The sequence below is a fragment of the Pseudoliparis swirei genome, chromosome 20 (assembly GCF_029220125.1).
Source record: "Pseudoliparis swirei isolate HS2019 ecotype Mariana Trench chromosome 20, NWPU_hadal_v1, whole genome shotgun sequence".
NCBI classification, from domain to species: Eukaryota; Metazoa; Chordata; class Actinopteri; order Perciformes; family Liparidae; genus Pseudoliparis; species Pseudoliparis swirei.
In genome coordinates this window covers 16,879,725-16,901,855 of record NC_079407.1, presented here as the reverse complement: position 1 = coordinate 16,901,855, position 22,131 = coordinate 16,879,725, and the positions used below count along the sequence as shown (strand labels likewise).

The following is a 22,131-nucleotide window of genomic DNA, read 5'->3' as shown; positions in this document are numbered from 1 at the left end:
CTATGTGAGTAAGTCCTTTGTTATTTGGAATATATGAGATTTATTTGGGCACTGTGTTTTTTTATCAGTGAAGTGCCCACACAGCGGTAGTGCTTTGTTGTCAACAGAAGTTACATTATATTATGTTACACACACAGACACACACACACAGACACAAACACACACACACACATACACATGTACGCACACCCGCACACACACACACACACACATACACATAACATAATGCTTAGTGTCGTCAGTATCACATGTTGATGCTTGCCTCTCAATGCACACAACAAAAGAAGCTGACTGTGTATAATCACTGCTGAGAAATGAAGTAATAATCTTTTATGAGTGTATCCATTCTGTGTAACCTGACCGAGAAAAGGTTATCCCTCTGTGTCCTACCCTTTGGATTTGAGTAAACACAAAGCTAATCTCCTTATCAGGCTGCAAATTAACGGAGATGGACTTCACCTAAAAACAAATGTGTGGCTCCCTGGAGACAGTTGGTAAATGCTGCCTCTGTAGCTCACCACGCCGTTCATTCTCCCTGCGTAGAATCTACAATGCATTGTCCGAATCTGTAGTTGGCAGGAGCAGTGACATTTCGCAGGTACTAGGAATGCTGGATTGGGTCGCAATGGGTTGAAGTGGCCTGTCCTCACTGCAGTGGTAATTATTCCAGAGGCCTAATCATTAGAGAGCTGTTTTAATCAGACTTTCATCAGTGGCTAATGTAACACGGTTAATTACATCTCCAAGAGCACAGCCCTTAAGGGCCACTGCGTCAGGATTACATGACACCTTTGGAGGGCATTGTCCACCATTCAACAACATAAGAACGTCTGGTGATCACATTTGTGAACAGTACATGTCGACTCATTCTATATTTTAGAAAAGCTTGTGACGTGAAGAGGGAGCATACGGATTTATGTTTTCTTCTTCCTCGAACACACTTCTCACTCTAAATTCCCATTTATGTGGATTGCATTTTGCAGGCTGGGAAAGGGCATATGAGAGAGACATGGGGAAGGGCAGGCAGAGGGCGAGGTGCTGCTGACACCTCCGGTTAACCTGCACTCACCTGCCTACTGACAACCCGTGCAGGCGGAGGAAGCGAGGGATGTAACTCAAAACCCAGACTTGCTGAGCTAGTTTTATTTACAAAAATCGTCTTTGCAATGTGTGTGTGTGTGTTCTAAGACACTTTAATTACCTAAAGATGTGGTTATTTGTGTGGAAGCTTTTTATTATGGAAATGTATTTTTCATTTTTGTTCATTTTGTTGACACTTATTAATACAATGTAGTTTCCTTGTACGAGTTAGGTACCAAGAAAGTACTACTATGACAAGAACAAGGGACTAAATATTGAGAATTTTGGAAGAAAGAAGCAATAAATTATGCTTTTATATATATTTTTCTAAATACGTGTTACAGGGTACAGTGCTGGAATACAAAAATCAAGTAATTATGTACAGTTATAATATGCTACAACACTGTTTGGAGGATAATAATGTTTCCCAGTGCTTCACACAGTAGTTTTAAATTATTCACGTTGATGAACAAGCGATACCCTTTGTTAGCTCTAAAACTTAGAGACACCTTAGTACATTTGTTATATATGTATTGTAGTGTAACCGTTCAACTGTAAGATTGATGCGGTTCAGACATTCTTTCTTAACTGTGTTGCAGGTATTCATTTACAGCAATAACATAATTACCGTCACGTGCACACAAATACCCAGTAAAACTGGTCTGGCACATGTCTTTACAGGTGCATGTTGGGTAGTTCAGTTGGTTTGGGCTTTATTTATTTATTTATTATCTGGGAAAGCATTAGATCACAGGAAATCCACTTTAGTAGTAGCACACAGACACACACACATATATTTGGACACGTTGGAGCTGCGCTGGTATCCACTATGAACATGCACTCGTGAACGAGCATCATGGGCGTGCAAAAGCACAGAGCCATTGCACTTGAGAAATTGCCATTCACACCCTCCATGCTCGTCTCACTCACTCTCTCTCCTCCACATCTCCCTCCCTCCTTTGCTAGATATATTCTCCCTCTCCCTCTCTCTCTTTCTCTCTCTCTCTCTCTTTCTCTCTCTCTCTCTCTCAGACGCTCTGTTGACAAAGTCAAGGCTGCTCTGTAGTGAACTATCTCTGTGATTTATTCCTTATTTTCATATCAACACTCGCTCATGTGATCTGAGACACGTGGTATATGGACGAAGAGAGAGGGGGGGGAGGACGCACATGCATTTACACCCACTCCTGGACACCCACTCACTCACCGCCTGTTACGAGTGACTTGAGAGTTGGCTGCTTGTGGATCAGTGATGTGTCGCCAGCAGTGTCACCGGACCACACTGTGACCCGAAGTGGTTCTGCTCAGCAAGAGGGAAAACTACTTGCTTCTTCCTGTGCTATCTCTGCTTATGGGAGCTGTTACTACTGAACTCAGGAAGGGGCTCCGACCAGGACTGCAATAAATACCACCCTAATTCCAAGAGGGGCTGAAAAAGAGGAAGAGTGCATCGAGAAAAAAAGACCAGATCAATATTTCAGAGAGAAGCTCCAGAAATCCAAGCTTACTTTGCTTGCCTGCCACTGGCTATTAGCTTCAGAGGAACCATTCCAATCTCCCAGGAAGAGGAGGAAGAGGCGTATCCGCGTGGGGAGTTTGACCCCTTTGGGGCGCCAGTGTCGCGGGCCCAGGGCTAACGCTCCAGGGGAAGCGGAGGAGGAGGAGGACGTGCTGTGGTTGTTTTGGATTTCTTCATACAGCTGTGTGAGATATGACTGTGGGATAGCATTCCCCATGGCCCTCTACTCTCTGCCGTAGCCACAGTGCAAAGTTCAGAGGCAGGCATGGCGGGCGGGCGGATGCCCCTGATGCTGCTGCTGGTGCTGGCGGAGGTGCTGAGTGGAGTCTGTGTGCCTGGGGACGGCTCAGGGAAGTACAAGGCAAGCTGGAGGTGGAAAGGTGACAGGAGCCGTGAGTAACTCCTCCTCCCTCTGCTACATTTGATGTTCTTTGCTTCTTTTACATCTTCTTCCAATTGGGCCAAACTTCTTTAATACCGTGTACTTTTTCCTTCCTTGGACTCCCAGTCAGGTCCAGAGAGCACGACATGTTGTGTGTCACTTTGATTACTCTGCTTGCTGTTTGAGACTCCGCTCATTTTTCTTTGACAGGCACCTGGATATGAGAGTGAAATAAATCCTCTATATGAGGCCAACGACCTTGGCATGTGTTGCCAGTTTTAAGAGGTATCAATATGTGCACAAGCGTGGAAGTGCCTCTCTGCTGTTGGGTTTGCTGTGAGTTGCAATTCTGCGTTAATAATCCCTCTCTGTTTCTCTCAGCATCACTCTAATATTCCTGTATGAATATCTCTCAGGGTCTCATTCGTAGTCATTAATTGATCAGTGTCGAGTTGTAAAAAGCTACTCAGAGAGATGTGACTGCCTATTTCCTCCAAATAAAAGCTGAGTGGAGCTCTGAGTGAGTTCATTAAATATGCTGACACATGAATGCATGGATGTTGGAAGGAGAGAGGTTGTTCAAATTGAGCAGTGAGTTGCGGTTGATTCAGGACGTAGCTGCGGTCCCCAGGCTTTTGGCTATGGGCTAATGGGATTGTTTGGCATGCTACCACTCCTTGACGCTGAGTGATGAAGTGGGGAGTTTGTCCCTTTGTGTCTGTCCCCTCGGTGGAGGTTAAAGGGAGATCGCTATCTTGATACCGTTCCAAGATTAAATGACTGGAATGGGATGAAAGAGGCACTAAGTCAAGCTGGAGCAGGTCATTCGCCTTTCCCAAGGAGACATAAGCTGTTCTCAGGGTGGCATGAAACACGATATCTTTGACAGGTTTTGATTGCAATGACAGTGGATGTCCCATGTTTGGAGTTATATTTAGCTACATGAGGATATTTCTAAACCTGTATAATGGTGTCAAATCCCCATTTCTTAACAGCTAACTGTGAGAATGTTTAACTCAGCACGTCTAATTGATGAATTTTCCCTGGACAGTGTACTTCAGAATCAGAATCAGAATCAGAATCAGTTTTATTGCCAGGAATGTTTACACAAACGAGGATTTTTTTTTGGCGGAAGGTGCAACATTTGGACATGACAAACAAACAACAATCAACACGACAGAAAGACAACAAATAATGTGAAAGTGTTTGGGTGTGTGCTTCAAGTGGTGTGTTTTAGTTAAAAGTGTATGTTACGCGTGGCGTGTGTTTAAGTTAAAGTGCATGTCAATAAAGTGGCATGTGTGTGGAGGAGGCCTCAAGTTAAAGTGCATGTTAAAGTGACGTGTGTGGAGGAGGCCTCAGGAGGAAGAAGAAGGAGGAGGGAGGAGGTGGGAGGAAGAGGAGGAGGAGGAAGAGGAAGGAGCGGGAAGAAGGAGGAGAGAGGAAGGTGGAAGAAGAGGTGGTAGTCCTGGGGGTGACAGTCAGTCAGTCCCGGGTTCCATTGATGAGCCCGACTGCCGACGGGAAAAACTTTGGTGTGGCGGGTGGTCTTTGTCATGATGGACGCAGCCTCCTCCCGAGCGGAGGGACTCGAACAGGAGTGTCCAGGGTGGGAGGGTCAGCGACAATCTTTCTGGCCCGCTTCAGTGACCTGGAAGTGAACAGGACCTGGAGGGAAGGCAGATTGCAGCCGATAACCCTCTCGGCCGAGCGGATGATGCTCTGCAGCCTGCACTTGTCTTTGGCTGTGGCTGCAGGGTGCCAGACGGTGATGGAGGAGCAGATGATGGACTCAACGATGGCCGTGTAGAATTGTACCATCATTCTCCCTGGCAGGTTGAATTTCCTCAGCTGCCTCAGGAAGAACATCCTCTGCTGGGCCTTCTTGGTGATGGAGCCGATGTTCAGCTCCCACTTGAGGTCCTGGGTGATGATGGCCACCATTCACCATTTGATGCATGTATTATACATGAATTTAAATTGATTATACAGTTTTTCACATTTGAATTGAGTTGGAAGTGTTTTTAGTCTTCTTTCAGTCCACCAGTAGTAAATTGTGTTGGTAAACTAAAAGTGATATGAGCAGTATTACAAAAACCTGCACCACTTCTGCAAGCACTCCAGCAGAAACTGTGCTCTCCATAGAATAAACTATGAAAAGAAAAAGTTAAATTTGTAGCTGTTGATAAATAATGGAAAATACTGTTCTGGCAAAATATACAGCTTGAGCTTTACGAACATATTTCAGAGTCGTTCTATACTCTTATCCCAACTTCTCAAAAAAAGCTGGTGCACATTCTCCTTGTCATCAGCTTTATTGATAAAGCTCTACGTCTTTGCCATCCTTTCACTGAACCAACACTTCTCTGTGGACCAGGAAGAGAGACACTCACACTGATGACAGTTACATTAATATGTTTCACTCAGGAAACATCCACAGGAAACACAGCGTAGCAGAGTGTTGCTGTGATTTAGGGCTCTGAATCCTGGAATGATAATCAAACATAGCACAGTTTTCTCACAATGGCCTGGCGTACTTGTCAATGATTGTGCAACTTTAGCTAGTAAGTGTTTTACATTATATTTAAAGCTGCTATAATTTCTAAATGCTGTCAAATTTGTGAAAATGTTTCTTAGTTTGGTCTGTATTTCTTCATTTTTCTTAATTTGCAGTGTGTTGAACCATACATACATTTTCCTTACATGCTGCTCACTAATAACACTGACACATAGCACTGGATGTGTCCTATAATTGTTTGTATTGCATCACAATCCATGTTATAATATAAACACCCCAACCTTTTCTCTAGAGGCAGAGGGTCATGTTTGTGTTTTCTAATCTCATCACCTTCAGCAGCACATTGAAAAAAATGCTTCGGCGGTAATAACCACTAAAACGTGAAAACTTTACCTTTAAAAATGTGGCCATGTCACTCGCCGCCTTTATGCTGAATGTGCCATGCTGCAGTCTGCATACAAAAGTTATATTTGATACAGTGATATGCATGGGGGAAGCCAGCTGATAAGAGGGATAATGTCACCAGCTATTATGTGCACTGACCAGTACATGAACCCACAGCTGGACTAATACATACAAGTGATGGGGATGTGCACATAAATAAAATAGCACTTTTTCTATTTTTAGTGACAAGCTGTCTCCTCGAGTCTTCAGATCTTAGATATGTCCCTATTTGCAGTCCTTTCCTTAACGCCTGTAACTTTACTCTCTGCTTTTCACATCTTCTCCTTCTGGGTTCTTACAACAATTTGACAAGTTAAAAGACAACTCAGGAGTGGGTTAGTTGCATTGCTGTAAGCAGATGTACTGGCCCTCTTTTAAAATGACATCAATGTGCATAATTCATTCGGTATATTTACAGCATTTATGGTTAAAGATGAAGTTTGGACCAGCTTGTACTTGCAAGTCCACAAAGTGGACCAGCAGCCTCAAGCGGTTAGCCAAAGTTTTGGTTCTCCTCTCTGACAACATCTTTATGATGGATGAGGAAGATTATGGGATTTACGGATGATTTACTCTTCACTGGGTGCAAATAGAAGCCACACAAATATGACTTGCTGCTTCTCAGAATTCAATCTAAGTACAATACACTTATGTTTTTCAGATTTGCAGTGTAGATGTCTGCATATCTCTCTCCCATTACGACTGCAAGAAAAGTAAATAGTAGTTTGTTATATGTGTGAAAAAATGTATACGGCACAAAACACTGTCTTTATTATCTATAGTTGAAATGAATTTTTCCTGCTTATAGTACAGTGCGTTTCTGCATGAATACATCTGTAGTTTAATTTGCCTGTGGTGTTTAGACCTCCTTGAGAGCAAGTTTATGCTTTGTGTTTACAACTGTGCCAACACTACCATTGTAAATACAATTTTTTGCTGTAGCTAGCATGAATTATTTTTCAAGGGAGTTGCACAGGCAGGGATATAAACTCATGTATCCAATAGATGGCAACAGTGACATGCAGCTTGGTCGAGTTGGAGTGAACGATGTGGACTGAATCCAGACCGTCGTAACCGACACACTGTCATCAGAAACACAGCCCAAAGCAGGCATGTACAATGAGTCCACACGCCTGCATAAACAATGTATGATATCTAGGATGGATCCTACAAGCACCGGGTCCAAATTGTTCTTTCTCCTGCAAGATGTCCATCACTTAGTCTTCCATAACTAATATCTGCCAATGTAATATGACACAGAAACAAATATAATGAATGCTCACCTTCTAAATCACCTTGGGACATGTTAATGAGCACCAGGGCCCAGAAGGGTATTATTTCATTATTTACTCTCTCTCTTCTGAGCTCTGTTCTTCATCATACTTTTCCCGATACTCTCTACCTACGGAGCTTTTTTTAAATTATTAGGTCACAATAAACTGATAATCTCAACTACTGCATGTCACACACAAAGTCAGGAACAAGGATGTAGTGGGTTGGTTCAAGGTGCGGTGGGCTGGGAAAGAGTAGAAGGTGGAGATGTAAAAAGGGCAATCCTTGAGGTATCTGAATATTCATCTCACCCCTGTGTATAATACGTGAGGGGCCAGATTCTTTCAGTACATGAGTAAATATAAACTTTAACAGAAGGCAGCGTCAGATAATGCATGAGCTAAGCCTGTTTTGTGGTTACTTTTTTATACAGTCCTTGGGTGCTTTTTGCATTCACAATAAAAAAAATAAAACCTCTGTGAATTATGAGAAGAATGGAAACGTTTTAGCAGAGAGAAGTGAAAAAACAGGTGGACACTGTGATCAGACATGGTCCATAAATATGGGGCTCTGACAGGCGTGGGCCAGAGTGAAAGCACAGGGATCTGGGACTCTGAGGATATGGAGGGTTAAGGGTCAACTTGTGCTAGGACAGGGTTTAAAATCAAATGGTACTACGCCTCCCACTCCTTGATGTTTTATTTCTCCTTTTTCACGCCACTTTCACTTCAGCAATTTTTACAAGCAAATGTTTCACGTACAAATTGCCCTGGTTTCCACATCTGGACATATAAAATGACATATATATACCATGGCAAGAAAAATCCCACAAGCTTTTACCGGTCATTTGTATTCTGTTTTACTCCTGACACCTGCTACTTTGATGACGTTCACTTAGACCTTGTTCCATTTTAGGCATTTTCATCTGCTTTTATGTTGAGAAAATGTATTACATTTGAAATCTCATTTACACAACAGCATGAGACCACATTCATAAACAATAAAAAATATGAATAGATGATATTAAGTGGTTGCTATTTTCTTTATTGCTTATTTATTGTGAATCTCAAATGGGCTGGTTGTAATAACAATGGCTTTTTAAAAATGTAAATAAATAAATAATAGTTTGGATTACTGTGGATTTTTATATTAAGGTGTGTGTAAATGCGATGTAATAAGATGAAAATGAGGATTGAAGGGTTGCTTTTGAAATCTCATGCTTTTTATTTGGGGTATATGCTGTTTGGCCAGCACAGTGTCATAGGTCACACAAGCTCAGCTTATATTTTAAATAAATAACTGAAAACAACAAAAACATTGTATGAAAATAATAACCCTTTTAAAATGAATTTCATGCCACAGTCATATGGGGCTTCTTTACACAATTGCCCTCAATTTAAGCAGATGCAACAGCAACACATGTTAAACAGGACATATCATGCTCATGTTCAGGTTCATCCTGTACATATACTAGACCATGTTCACAAGCTTTATTGTTTTTCTCATACTGTCAGTCTAAATATACCTATATTTAAACTCTCTGAAACACTCCGTTTCAGCACATGTCTCGATAAGGCCTCCGAAAGAAGCCTGATCTGCTCTGATTGGTTTCTGTTAAAAAAATATTCTAATGAACTTGCATGTGACAGAAGGGAATGCCACATCTTAATTGTTTGTTGAATCACATGTTTTCTTATGTAGGCAGAACACAAACAACTGGGTTTTCTTACTTTACAGTGTGTAGATTGGTAGGTACTCCAGATACACAAATATATGTGCAGAACCACTGAAAAAGTGAATTTGTCATGATATATCCCTTGTAATATTTATTCTAGCATCCACTCCACCTGTTTGGTGATGATCTTCATGTAAAGCAGTTTTGTTTACAGATAGGAAGATGGATAAGGATCCTGTTCATTGCTGCTCTTATAAACCATCCCGATTGTCAAGGTGCATACACTCGAGGAGGTGCATCTGGACAGGATGATGTGAACCTTTGGGCTTGGAGAAGCCTCTTCCAATACCATGAGTGTCAGAGTAGAAACATTGTTGTTCACGCCCTCACAAAGGATTATTAAGCAGTTACAAGAACTACAGTACAAGATAATTGGCCATAGCAAAGTTCGGTAAAGGGGAAAAGTAAAAATGTGTATGTAATAAAACACACTCCAAACACACTCCGTGTATTGCCCTTTTGGTTGTGCAAAAAGTAATCTCCAAATTGTATTAGTTATATTCTACCTGCCATTGTTCAAAATAAATACTTGAGGCTACACACATATCCAAGTTTGACAGAATGAGTTCAATTGAAAGTACAGTTTGACAGCTCTATTACAATTTTTGCTGATGAGATAGCCTCTTTCTTGGTTTCCTGAAACACATTCTGTATGGCACTCAGACACAAATGCATGGATATAGGGCAGCCAGTCTATCTGGCTGTCATCAGCAACATCAGCCAGCCAACCACAGTAAAGAATCTGCAGGGGCCTCTGTTTTCCCTTTACTTCCCTGATGAAGTGCGGTAATTATAGGAGAGGCCTCACACCTCCAGAGCATCCTGACCCTCAAGGCATTGTGTTGTTATGCCTGACTCAGACACATTGTGGTCACTCCATTGACCAGAGGCCTCGTGGCTGAGTGTTACACAAGTGATTCTTTTTGAGCAACAAATAAGAGCGGTGAAATTCCTGCTGTGTGACTGTTGCAATTGGACCAATCCGATGGCAATTCTATACAATTTAAATGGAACACCTCTTCTATCTGTGAAGAAAAACATGTATTGTGTGGTTCCTTTGTGCTCAGTCCTTGGACCAATAGAACCCTTTCAAACAACACTGACAAAAAAAGAATGTATTTTCTCTAAGAGCATGGGTTTGGAAATTTAGCTATACCAATTCTGCCTGTCCGCATGGCTTGCATAGTGGCAGATCCATTGGTGTGAGCACAATCCAGCTGTGTCTGTGGTTGCTCTTCCATGGTTGGAACTGAGAGGGTCTTCGCATCAGCACCCCTCCCTGGCAGACACAGCATTTTCACACATCATTTCCTCAAAACAATCCCCAGTGTTGTCCACCAGCATCAGCATGGTCTTTCTCACAAAACAGTGGTTAACTGTGAGCTTGTGTTGTGCATTTGTGTGGAGATAGTCGAGCCAAAAATGTTTTTCTTTGGGTTTGAAGTTGACGTCAATTGGCATCACTGAAGGGGATGCAGAATGCATATTTGGGTATATATTTGACTGGCAATGCTAAATCGAACATCATTCTCACCACATATGGCAGACTGAGAAAATTACACTTCAAGGTATCGTATCTCAAACAAGTCGATGTGAAAGTCTTGGTTTAAATATTTATAAAGTATCATCTTGCTCTAACAATGCTCAACTCTATAATATCAAGAAAGCAATATTCATTTATTGCTGACTTTTATGAGTGCAGTGTGAATAGGAGTAGCAGTCGGGAATAACCCACAACGTATGACTCAGCCGAGGCTAGCCATTGCGGCGGCACTAATTAGCACTAATGAAGATTGGCAGTGCGCCTCACCCCACAAAACCTAAAATGAACCCTTATTATTAATTTTCTAATTGGACATCTGGAGGAGACAAGGTCAGGGTTACAGTCTCTTTTGTATCTTCTCTCTAAAAAGACGGGTTAAAAAAAGACTGGTAATTATCTAAAGTGGCAAACATTTAACGATTTCGCCACTGCTTTTTTCTGTCTATACCTCTGCATTTGTTTACCCATCTTACCCCATATACTTCATCTTGTGCTCTCTTCTCTACTGCTGGAAACAGACCTTTTCAGTATTGAGAAAGCAGCACAGACGTAATCCCAAACCACATGCATGAAGGCAATATTGGACATATCACCAGATGTCTGACACCCTGGTATTCGGTTTGCCCCTCCGTAGCCCTCTTGAACGCATGATTGTAACAAACATGTTGTTGGTGCCTGATTTACAATGCTGAGTGGATTTACTGCGATAAAGCATCGTTGCACTACACATAGTAATGTGTGCCACTAATTGCATTCGCAGCTTTCAAGGACAGAGTATCTAGTGTCTTTTAAATACAAGTGCACTTTGTTTTCACAAACAGATGTCAATGTTATACACTACCATGTAGGACGTCAGTCTATAAACTAGATGGAATCCAGAGACTTACCTGCCAATAATACATTTGATTTTTTGTGGTGAAGAGGTGAGAGGAGGGAGGGCTGCATGAGGCCTTGACAGGAGGTGTGAAGAGTTGCACTTTGTCTTTTGTTGCATTTCTTGCCTTTTCTGGATTTATGATCTGCTTCAGCCTCTGACCCTCGGGTGCCTCGGCATTGCCATGTGTCATGTGACACCACTGCTTTGTAGCGAACATAAATCATTATGCCTGAGAAGCCCGTCACAGGGTTTATTTGACTCTAGTAGTTGTTGGGAAATGTTTAATATAGAATTTTTTTATTTTGAGAAATTATTTATATATTTCCGAATTTACTGATTTGAGGATAAACCAAGCTGACTAACACAACTTTTATATAGTTCCATATGAGGCCACTGGTGATGTCTTTCCATATGAATTATGGACATAGATGTCACAGCTGGTATCCATCCTCTCCCATGTACGCTTGCATATAACTCATTCTGCAGCATACATGCAGAATGCAGAAACTCAGCTGTCCTTACAAATGCAGAGCAATTCATCTTACATTGATGACTGTCATAATGAAACAATATATATAGTTGACGTTTTATGAATACGTTGAAATATATATTTTCTTGAGAATTAATTGTGTAACTATACGTGACAGGATTAAGTACTGAATAGAGTTTGAGCAAATGCGCAATTAAATATTATGAATTTTTTTATCGTCTATAATTATGCCCTCACTTGAACGCCCGCTGGCAGGATATCAGGTGGAAACAAGCTTTGCTTTAATGAGGTTACAGTTGGAAGGATGATATTTTAAAGGTAAGGTCATTGTCTCACCTTTGAGGGCTCGTTGGATTTACATCTTTTTTCTAAAACTCCTTCGTACATTTTCCCACCCAAAAAGTCCACTTGACTGCTTTACAAGAAGAAACAATTTACAGCTTAACCTGTCACATTGTAAATCTTGATCCAGCCTTCATCCTGAAGAATTCGAACACGGAACTTGCCTTAGGTGATACCGACTACATTTCCTTCATCCTAAGCTTTTTTCACTCGACAACCTACTGCCTTTCTGTATATTTTAACACATCATTTGTCTTTCTTTTAGCGCAACCCAACTATTCTGCCGGCGCCAAAGGCATTCTTTAAGAATAGATGAGACCTTGAATGGGTATAATCTCAGCTGGCTTCCCAACAACTTATCTTACATTCCGTTCCAGTGACTTGGTGGATGTTTGAAACTCCGGTCCCTGGGTTTTCTGGACTAAAAGGATATCATAAATTGTACATGACTGTGTGACTATTTGTTAAGTGTCTCAGTATCCCTATCCAGTGTCACAAAGATCATAATCAAAGCCGAGCCTCAGGCTGTCTGACACTTCATACTCGTTCCCAGCTGTGAACTATACTGTAATTTAGAATAGAACCAAAGAAGAGTGAAGCTTGTCATGTTAGCCTGTGGATTTGGACCGTCTTCGGTTGCCTTGTGGTCTCACCAACTTCTTTGCACATCATGTTGCCTTTGCAACATGATGTGCAAGCGTGCGAGATCCTGGCACAACATCTGCGACCTAAATTGCTAGTATTGATCTGGCTGTCTACTGAGATTGTTAGCTTTCTCTTCAGGGGTTCTGAGAAACTGGCTGCTTGCCTGCAATGTCTTTACCACACATCTTTTCAAGGCCTCATTTTCATCTCCTTTAATCAGAACTATACATATTGAGAGCATACTTTGGTTTATCTGCACTCTCTCTTTGGACTGTGAATAGTTAGTGTGTGTGCTCCAGTAAATTAGCATACACATGTTCCCCCCTGATGAGCACCAATCGGTGGTAGAATGAAAGTGTGTGTGTGTGTGTAGAGAGTGGGCGACAGAGGCTGGGAAAGCAAGATAGTGCCTGCTGTTTGTTCAATTTCCACAACTTCAAATCAGACGGCAACTGAACTGTGACACAGGCAATCACCGAAAAGTGAACAGAATCATTACCTTGAAGTCATTAGCGAACTGCCGTGTGCCAAGCAGCTTGTCTGCATCTTTCTAACCAACAACCAGAGATGTGCTATGGGATAATGATGTATATTTTTGTATAATTGAAACCCTAGTTTCATGCTCTTTAATTAAAAGGTGACTTTATTTGCAATTATTAAGATTCTCTTAGAAGAAACATGTAATTATCTGTTGGCTCTATCTTTTTTTAAGCTCTTCAGATGGCAGTGTCGATTGGTCAGTCCACCACTCTGATCGCGTCTGAAATATCTGATCAACTCTCTATCAGCCACCATGAGGTTACCATTTATGATTTTTCTGTGAAATATCGAAACAACTATCGGATGGATTAGCATGAATTTCCGTGCATACGTACATATATGTTCCCACCGTGATGATGCCTAGTGATTTTGGGGATCCCCGGACTTTTTATCTTGCACAACAACATGGTTGATATTTATGGTTTTTGGTTAAAATAGCTCGAAAGATATTGATATACCTTGTATTGTCATGCAATTGGGTAAAGGCAGTCATGTTCTTCTCAGCATGAATTGTTATTACTTTGATGATCCACAACTTTTCATCTCATGCGATCATCAGGCACTGTTTTTTCTTTTCTCTGTTTCTTTGGTTAGTGACTAAATACAGGCATAGCCTTTCTTAAACAGCGCACCTTGGTTGTTTGTTGTGATTTTACAACATAGAGGTCAGGAAAAAGCCATGGTGTGAAGCTATACATGTTTGTCAGTGGAGCTATTCAGCAAACATTGCCAAACCAGGATGCCGTTTAGTGTTTGCTCATTTGTTGTGGCCATAACACAGCTGGAGAGAAGAAAGAGATTAATAGGTGTAGGGATGGGTATCGTTTGGGTTTTTTCCGATACCGGTGCTAAACCGGTACTTTTAAAACGATACCGGTGCCTAAACGGTGCCTGAACCATTTTTTTTTTTTAACGCACAATAAGGACATTAAAAACCTCTTTGGTCATATTCCCTGGAGAAGCCGTTATCATGGAGCACCGACACACAACGGATATCAGACTGTTAACATACACAATATATGTTCTCCATTATATGTGATATGTATTGTCATGTGCAGACCTTATAGGGTTAATCCTGTCACTGTTTTGATGGGCAAAGAGAACAACCAATCAGAGGGACTGAAGATGACACGTGACAAATAAAGTGTTGCTTCTGACAGCGAGAGTTCCACTGAAACAAAGTGACGCCCCACGGTCTTTATTCCTCCGTCATTATATTTAACAACCGGGTATACAGCAGGACCGCTGGACACCAACACATCTGCTAGCAGACTGTCACCTCGTGGCTCGTAGCGCTGCTAGCTACTGAGCTAGCTTAAACATGGTTATAATGGGTAATCTATTATTTCTTGGCCTATTTTTATGTATGCAAGACTTGCAATCAACGTTTCCGTACTAGTCTGCGTTCCCTGCTCGGCTCGTCATCATCGGTCTCCACGTGTTCAGAGGACGGACGGTCCGTCCGCCTCCTCAGCCTGGCTGCTGGTGTGCCCCACGGACCGTGACGGTCTCCGCGTCCTCCAGCCTGACGCTGGTGTGCCCCACACGGGTTCACGCAGTCACACAAGGCGCAGCCTCCGCTCTCAAAGTTAAATATGATAGGCTATCGTCACCTGCTGACAGAGCGGAGTCACCTGAGAAGTTCACAACAATAGTTTTTTTTCAATTTCAATCGGCTCAGGCACCGGAAAGAAAAAAAATGATTGTGCTTCTTCGGGTAATACCGGTTGTATTGGAACCGGTACCATATTGGCACCGGGTTTCGGTACCCAACCCTAAATAGGTGTGACCTGTGTGAAGTGAACGTTGGTTGTCATCACATCAAGCTGGAACACCTGGAACAGGTGGTGGAGAGGAGGACGTTGAAGAAACTTGTGTCCATATTGGACAACCCGGACCACCCTCTCCACCACCTCCTACAGGGACAGAGGAGTACTTTCTCCAGACGTCTCCTCACGCTCCGCTGCCACAAGGAGAGATACAGGAGAACATTCCTGCCGACGGCTATGAGGCTCTATAACAGATCACCTCTTGCCAGATCCTCGTGCAATAACTGTAATAATAACTTCATATTTACACTATGTTGATCTGCACTTCACACATTTCATTTATTTACACTACACACACACACAAACATTTCATTTTCATTTACACTACACACATACACACACTTTGCATTTTGCACACTCTGTCTATATTTAATATTTTTATATTTAATTTAATTTTACACTGCAGTCATTAGTATTGTATTATATTTGTGTATGCATATATGTTGTGTATATATATACATATATATTTTATTTTGTATTTTATATTTTACTTTGTATACTTTGCACAGTCATTGTATTATATTTGTTTGTGTGTGTGTATATATATATACATATATGTTTCATTTTATATACAAATATATACTTCATTTTGTATTTTATATTTTACTTGTATACATCTATATCTTTCATCCCTGTTTTTTATATTTTATATTTTATATTTTATTCTCGTGTGTTTAGTTTATTGGTGCTGCTACTGTGACGACAAATGTCCCCTTGGGGATGAATAAAGTATATATCTATCTATCTATCTATCAAAGACTGTGAAGGTTATTCATTGCCGGTGGATATTTTCTCCTCTCTGTATCTCTAATTTAAAACATTCAGCATTCCCCTTGTTTTACGTTAGTGGCAAAAACAGCGTTGAGGCATTTACCAGCCACTGAGGGCACATATGAACTGGGGATGATAAACACCTATCAAGACTTTCCCTCTTTGTTCAACAAAAGTAGCATGATGTTACTCCAACCGAACCAGGATAAACACATTTTGTCGTGGAGCGGTAACATTTTCTGGTTGAAAACAGTTAATACTAGTCTGGAATGCATCACATTTAAGTCTAAAATCTCAATTGAAATTGTCCGGATGCCTTGAAAGTCAGGCTTTGTCAATGGAGCATCTCCAGCAAATGTTTCTGGGAGGGATGACAGATTAGAGGACTGGTTCTTGGTCTCTAGGTTTGGGAAAGAATTGTTAACATTACCATATTGATGGAATTTTCGAAGTTTATACAAAAAACACATGTGAATTCTGTTGCAGGGCTTTTTCCTTTCCCTTTAGATGTGTGTGTGTGTGTGTGTGTTCGAGCATATGTGGCTGATTAAGCAAATAATCGAGGAGGGAAAGGTAGCATCATTGTAGTTCGTCATTAATGTGCCGCAGCCTTGAAATGAGGTCTGAATTATTTGCTCCATTGCTCTCTAAACTAATTTCCCATAGTCAGAAGCCTCCAGTTTCTCATATGCATGACCTTCTTTCCTCCTCTTGTCTCTTGGCCTCTTTGTCATTGTGGTGGTGAAAAAGGTTGGTGAATTAAAAATAAAATATTGGATAAGAAAAAGTCTCAGATAAACTAGCATTACTCAGAGTCTCTTTGCCAGAACACCCCCACATGCAAGTAAATGTCATGGTATTCGAAAGGATTGTGAACTACAGTTCTTGCAAGAAGCAGATATTGCAGAGAGAAATCAAAGAAGGTCACATAGTCTGTGGATGCCGACAAGTTGCTAATGAGTCATGATGACCATGAGCTGCACACGCCACATCAGGTGATACTTAACAGACATTCAGAAGAGATTCACCTTGGCTACAGCTTTTTAAATCCTCAAACAATCTTTTATTTTCTAAACCTTACTTACTCTCTCTCTCTCCATGCCTATTCCTTCAATCTGTCTCTCTATGGGCACCAAACGTATTACAATGTCACAGTTCCACCGGAACGCAGGCTTTGAATTTATTAGACACCAGTTATGTTCAACAAAATTGAGGAGTAATGTATCAAGTTGGCTATATAGGACGCATTGAACAATGTAAAGGTGTGTCAACAAGATATCTCTGAAAAGTATTTCTCAAAAGCCCATCTTACAATTTAACATGCTCACCAGTGATAAAACTTCCCCGACAGCAGCTGTGACAGTTACACCGTGAGCTGCTAATTCACGGTGACTCTGCAGTCCAGTCAAATGACCATGCAATATTTAGCCTCCTTTAATCCGATCAGCGCTATTTGTCTGGGAACTGTCTCTCTGTTTTTCCTTTTGTGGTTGTTTGCTGATGCCCTCCAAGCAAATCTATCATTTAGTTAATTGGCAGACATTCCTTCTCTGGCACTTTTATTTAACCGCAATCAACCCTTTGTGGGTTCAGATATGAGTCACCTTGAGGTTTGAAGTGCTTGTATTTGCCGTTGGTTTTGTAACCAACAAAACCGTATTTGGAAAGAGAGGCAACACACGCAACTGCAATCTAACTGTCAACAATGAAATCCTGTGTGTAGCCGGCCATCTACAAACTGTGTGAACAAAATGGTTCTGTTTGTCATTGTACTCATGTTCCCTTCAGCTGCAGCAATAAGCAATGAAGCTGTGACTGTTCGGCACATCAGAGGCTATTTGTGGAAGAAATCTGCAAAATCATTTGATGTTAACATTCACTTCAAATGTGCTTTTCACTGCAGTTCACCCCATGAGAACTGATATATTCCTAATTATGCAGTATGTCACTGTTATTATCATTGCTAGAATCATTAATGGATGTTGAAAACATAATAGCAGTGTAAGTCAAACTGGGGCTGGATGTATTAAAATCTCTTGCTCTTTTTTGGGCAGCACGGTGGCTCAGTGGTTAGCACTGTCGCCTCACAGCAAGAAGGCCCTGGGTTCGAATCCTGGTCGTTCCAGGTCCTTTCTGTGTGGAGTTTTCATGTTCTCCTCGTGTCTGCGTGGGTTTACTCCGGGTACTCCGGTTTCCCCCACCATCATAAAGACATGCACTGCATCGTATGGATGAATGAATGTTGGTGGTGGTCAGAGGGGCCGTAGGCGCTGATTGGCTGCCACGTCAGTCAGTCTGCCCCAGGGCAGCTGTGGCTACTGATGTAGCTTACCACCACCGGGATGACTGTGTGTGTGTATGACTACTGGACTCTGGACTCTGTAAGCGACTTCGGGTATTTAGAGAAGCGCTATATAAAATTGAATGTTGAAGGTTATTATTTCTTCCACGGATTGTAAAGTCAATGTAAATGCAAAATGTCTTTCTCATTTTCTGGGGGGGGGGGGGTTCAGTGATTTTTGTCTTGGTTTTTAACACTTCAAATCTAATATTATTATTGTTTTTAACAATACTTTTGCATTTTTTGGGGAAAGATTTTTTACTTTCTTGGTAATAGTTCGATGAGAGGATCGATACTTCTCTTGGAAGTGATATTATTCTTCTCATCTCACTCTATCAGCATTATTACAACATTGTGGAACTGTTTCTTCTAAAGGTATCTCTCTTAACAGTTTGGTTGGACATCATGTAGTTATTTTACTTTTCACCATAAGTTGCATATTTTTTACAACGCAATGGTAATTTGTTTACATTTCATTGAGTTAGTTGATGTTTCTGATCAGATCGATCGGAAAAATAAACATTTATTTATTTATATTTATCTGGTGGAATAACAACTGAATAAATAAATAAAAAACTGAAAACAGACAAACAGACCAACAATAGCACCATAAAATTAGAAGGGACACATTCAATTAAATGTACATATATACAATTTTACAAAGTTACAAATATACAGAGCTAGATGTTAATGAATAGATATCCTGGTTAGATCATCTCTAGACTTGCAGGTGCAGTTCTTAGAGTTATTTTAAGAGTTATAAATCTTACTCCACTTTGACTTTGACCCGATTTGTTTTCTTGTTTCTTTGTGTTCTCACTGCGTCTGTATGTATTATCTCAAGACCTGATTAAAACGACATTAGTCATGCAGAAAACAAAGAAAGTGTCATCAAAATGGAAATGAGTGTAGCAGGGCCGTGGAAACAGATGAAGCGGAAAAACTAGCTTCTGCTCAAAAGATTTATTTTTCTACTGTTTGTCTTCTTTTGTCCGTCTTCAATAATGGTTCAAAGGAAGAAGATACTCTTAAAATGGAATTATGGGTGATGCATTAAGGAGCAGCGACCTCATTTACAGCAAATGTTCAACTTGCAGAAAGAATGCTACAAATGAAATAAGTGAAATCTCGGTTGCTTTGTCCCACACTAGAGTTCTCTTGGCCATCAAAAAGTGAACAGATGTAAGGGGATGTATGAGGGAAGAACATTTTCCAACAAAACAATTACATCATTGGTATTGCTTGAGGTCATGTTCCAGAAATCCGTCGCCTGATCAGACCATGTGGAGAAACTTGTCCTCCAGTACAACAAATAATCAGTCTTGTTGACGAGCCCCAGAGTCAGACTCCTTACTCTCATCCATCACTTTATATGGGCTGCCAGGGCCCGCACCGCTGCTGCCAATACATGACAGGATGACAATGAGACAACAGCTAGCCTCTCCGGTTGCTTCTTTTATATCTATTAGGAGCTTGCAGCGTTTGTCAAACTCATCAACCTTTGACCACAGTGGCAATAAGTTAGACGTCAGGTTTATTGTCATGTCAGCTTGCACAGGGGCTTGTGTTGATTGGGTCCCCATAGCAGCCACAGCGCTGCAAACAACCACTCAAGTTGAATCTAGTTGGAGTTGACCTCATCATTTATGGATATTCTATAGAAACGGGGCCAGAAGCCTGCATGGGTTGAAGAAAGGCCTGCGAGCCAGCAAAGAGGACATGCTCTCATGTTTGAGAAGGGCTCGGGGGCCAGTGCTTATAGACTGGGGCCCGGGAGGAAAGACGGTAGGGGGAGAGGGGGCAGGCCTGCCTTTGTATTGTATGGTGAGCAGCCAGCCACATGTGCTCCATTAATTAGCCAACAGGGGAACTTGATGCTGTGTTGAGGCTAAAAGAGGGTCGTGAGGCAACATTGGGGTCCTGACTGACGCCTCGGGGGCAGCGGGACACTCCACCTGGTAATGAACTCTGAAGTGCACTTTAATTGGAGCTCTGACTGTGGACCACACAGGGACATACAGAACAGATACAGCATATAAGGCTGGAGGGCAAGATAGATTGATACTCTTTTTCAATAATTGTAATGGTAATATTCATATTGACCAAATTGTATTATTAGTTTGTCAAGAATTCACTTTATTTCTCCATTTATACTCTTAATATACTAAAATGTTTCTGATTCTGATTAATATCTGCACAAGTTTGTAAGACTATTATATCCAGCCAATCAGTGAGTCAAACTAATGTTCATGTTGGAAAACATGACATTGATTTGGTTTTTAGCGATAGTATTTCAACCTTTTGCTAAAATAATTCTAAAAGACTCTTTCTGAACAGCTTTGTGTTTTGCTATTTGTTCTCAGCTACTTTATTGACAGAAAACACTACATTTATCTGACTGGTGTCATGCTGTAAGTGTCAGACAATGTGCCCGCCTGTGCTTGATGACTGTGTTTGTGTCATGTCATCTTCTCATCTCATGCCTCATGCGCATCATCACACTTCGTTCATGTGCATGACTCTGAGTGACCTAGGGGGTTATTTTTGTGTGACTCAGAGGCCCTGCTCTCCAGCAGCGTCGTCAGTCAGACGCTGCTGTTTGGATAAACAGACAGGCAGAGAAGTGCCAGATAATAGGTCTGGCCCAACGTGAGGCCCTTTTGCTGTCACATTCATTTGCAACACTGCTGGAGCAGCAAGGGCGGGACATAATCACTGCATTTTAAATGTCTTTTTTTGTGTCCACCATTAAATGATGATTCCATAACGGTTGGAAAGTGGGATTTGGGGTCATCACTGTGTTTTGAAAAAGTCGGCGTGGATTTCTTTCTGTCAGTCCTCCTGCGGTGGGAGGGGCAGATGGAGTCACGGGTCATCCGATTCTTCACACTCCGCTGATCTAAAGCAACCTCCGATGAACAATGCCGGTCTGCCGTTTATCAGAAGTACCGCCAGATCTCATTGAGGAAACAGATACTTCCGACAGACTGACACTCAGTTAGTTAAAGGGGTTAGATGCACTTTGATTATGATTCCTCTTACCTCCATATCCCAGGCGCCAGGCCCAAATTAACCGACTGTCAGCGGGCCACAAAGAAAATGGGCATGGCTGAGTCTGATTGATGTCACACAGAGCCATCATAAGGGCACAGTTGGCCTCCTTTCTCCCCAAAAGGTCATATACACCCAGGCCCGGTTGGCCTCTCTTTCTCTCGCCTCCCCCCCAGTCCCGCCCTCACACCTCCTGTCTCACAAACTCAACCTGTCCCTCCAGACAGGACACAGGCGCCCAAATCAAAAGGAGCTGATTAGTAATTAATGGTGCATCGCTGTATTTGCATCAGGAGTATGTGCGCAGTGTGTGCGTGTGCATGCAGAGTGGCGTTGTCAATCATGCAGAGTGTGCCCCGGTCCTCCCTCTTCTGCCCTGCCCATATGTCCCCTTTGGGGTGCAGCCACTTAGGGCTATTGATAGGATAGAGATCACTCAGCTTTTCACCCACACTTACACTCAAGCCCGACACCCGACCACAGATCAACCTCCTGCTGACAGGGGAAACAAGAAAAGCTGGAAACTGCATCAACACATCATTCTGATGGATCTATAACCAACGACGGATTGATTTCTACCTGACATAATCATTGTGTTTCCCCCAGACACACTTGGATTATACACAACTGTTTGGATTATGAGTGCTGGGTTGTTTTCTGCAATGTGGGCGCTTGGATTATCCAGACAGAGACCGAGTTTGCAAGGATGGAGCCCGGCACTTCTTTGTGTGGTCGCTCTTTGCACGTGTCAA

The 22,131-nt window shown here is 41.8% G+C and overlaps 1 protein-coding gene across 7 annotated transcripts in view; it reads left to right on the top strand.

Annotated features, from left to right (window-relative positions):
- robo1 (roundabout, axon guidance receptor, homolog 1 (Drosophila)) overlaps window positions 1-22,131 on the top strand; it is a 228,977-nt gene that overhangs the window by 60,674 nt on the left and 146,172 nt on the right. The gene's annotated exons all lie outside the window — the stretch shown is intronic.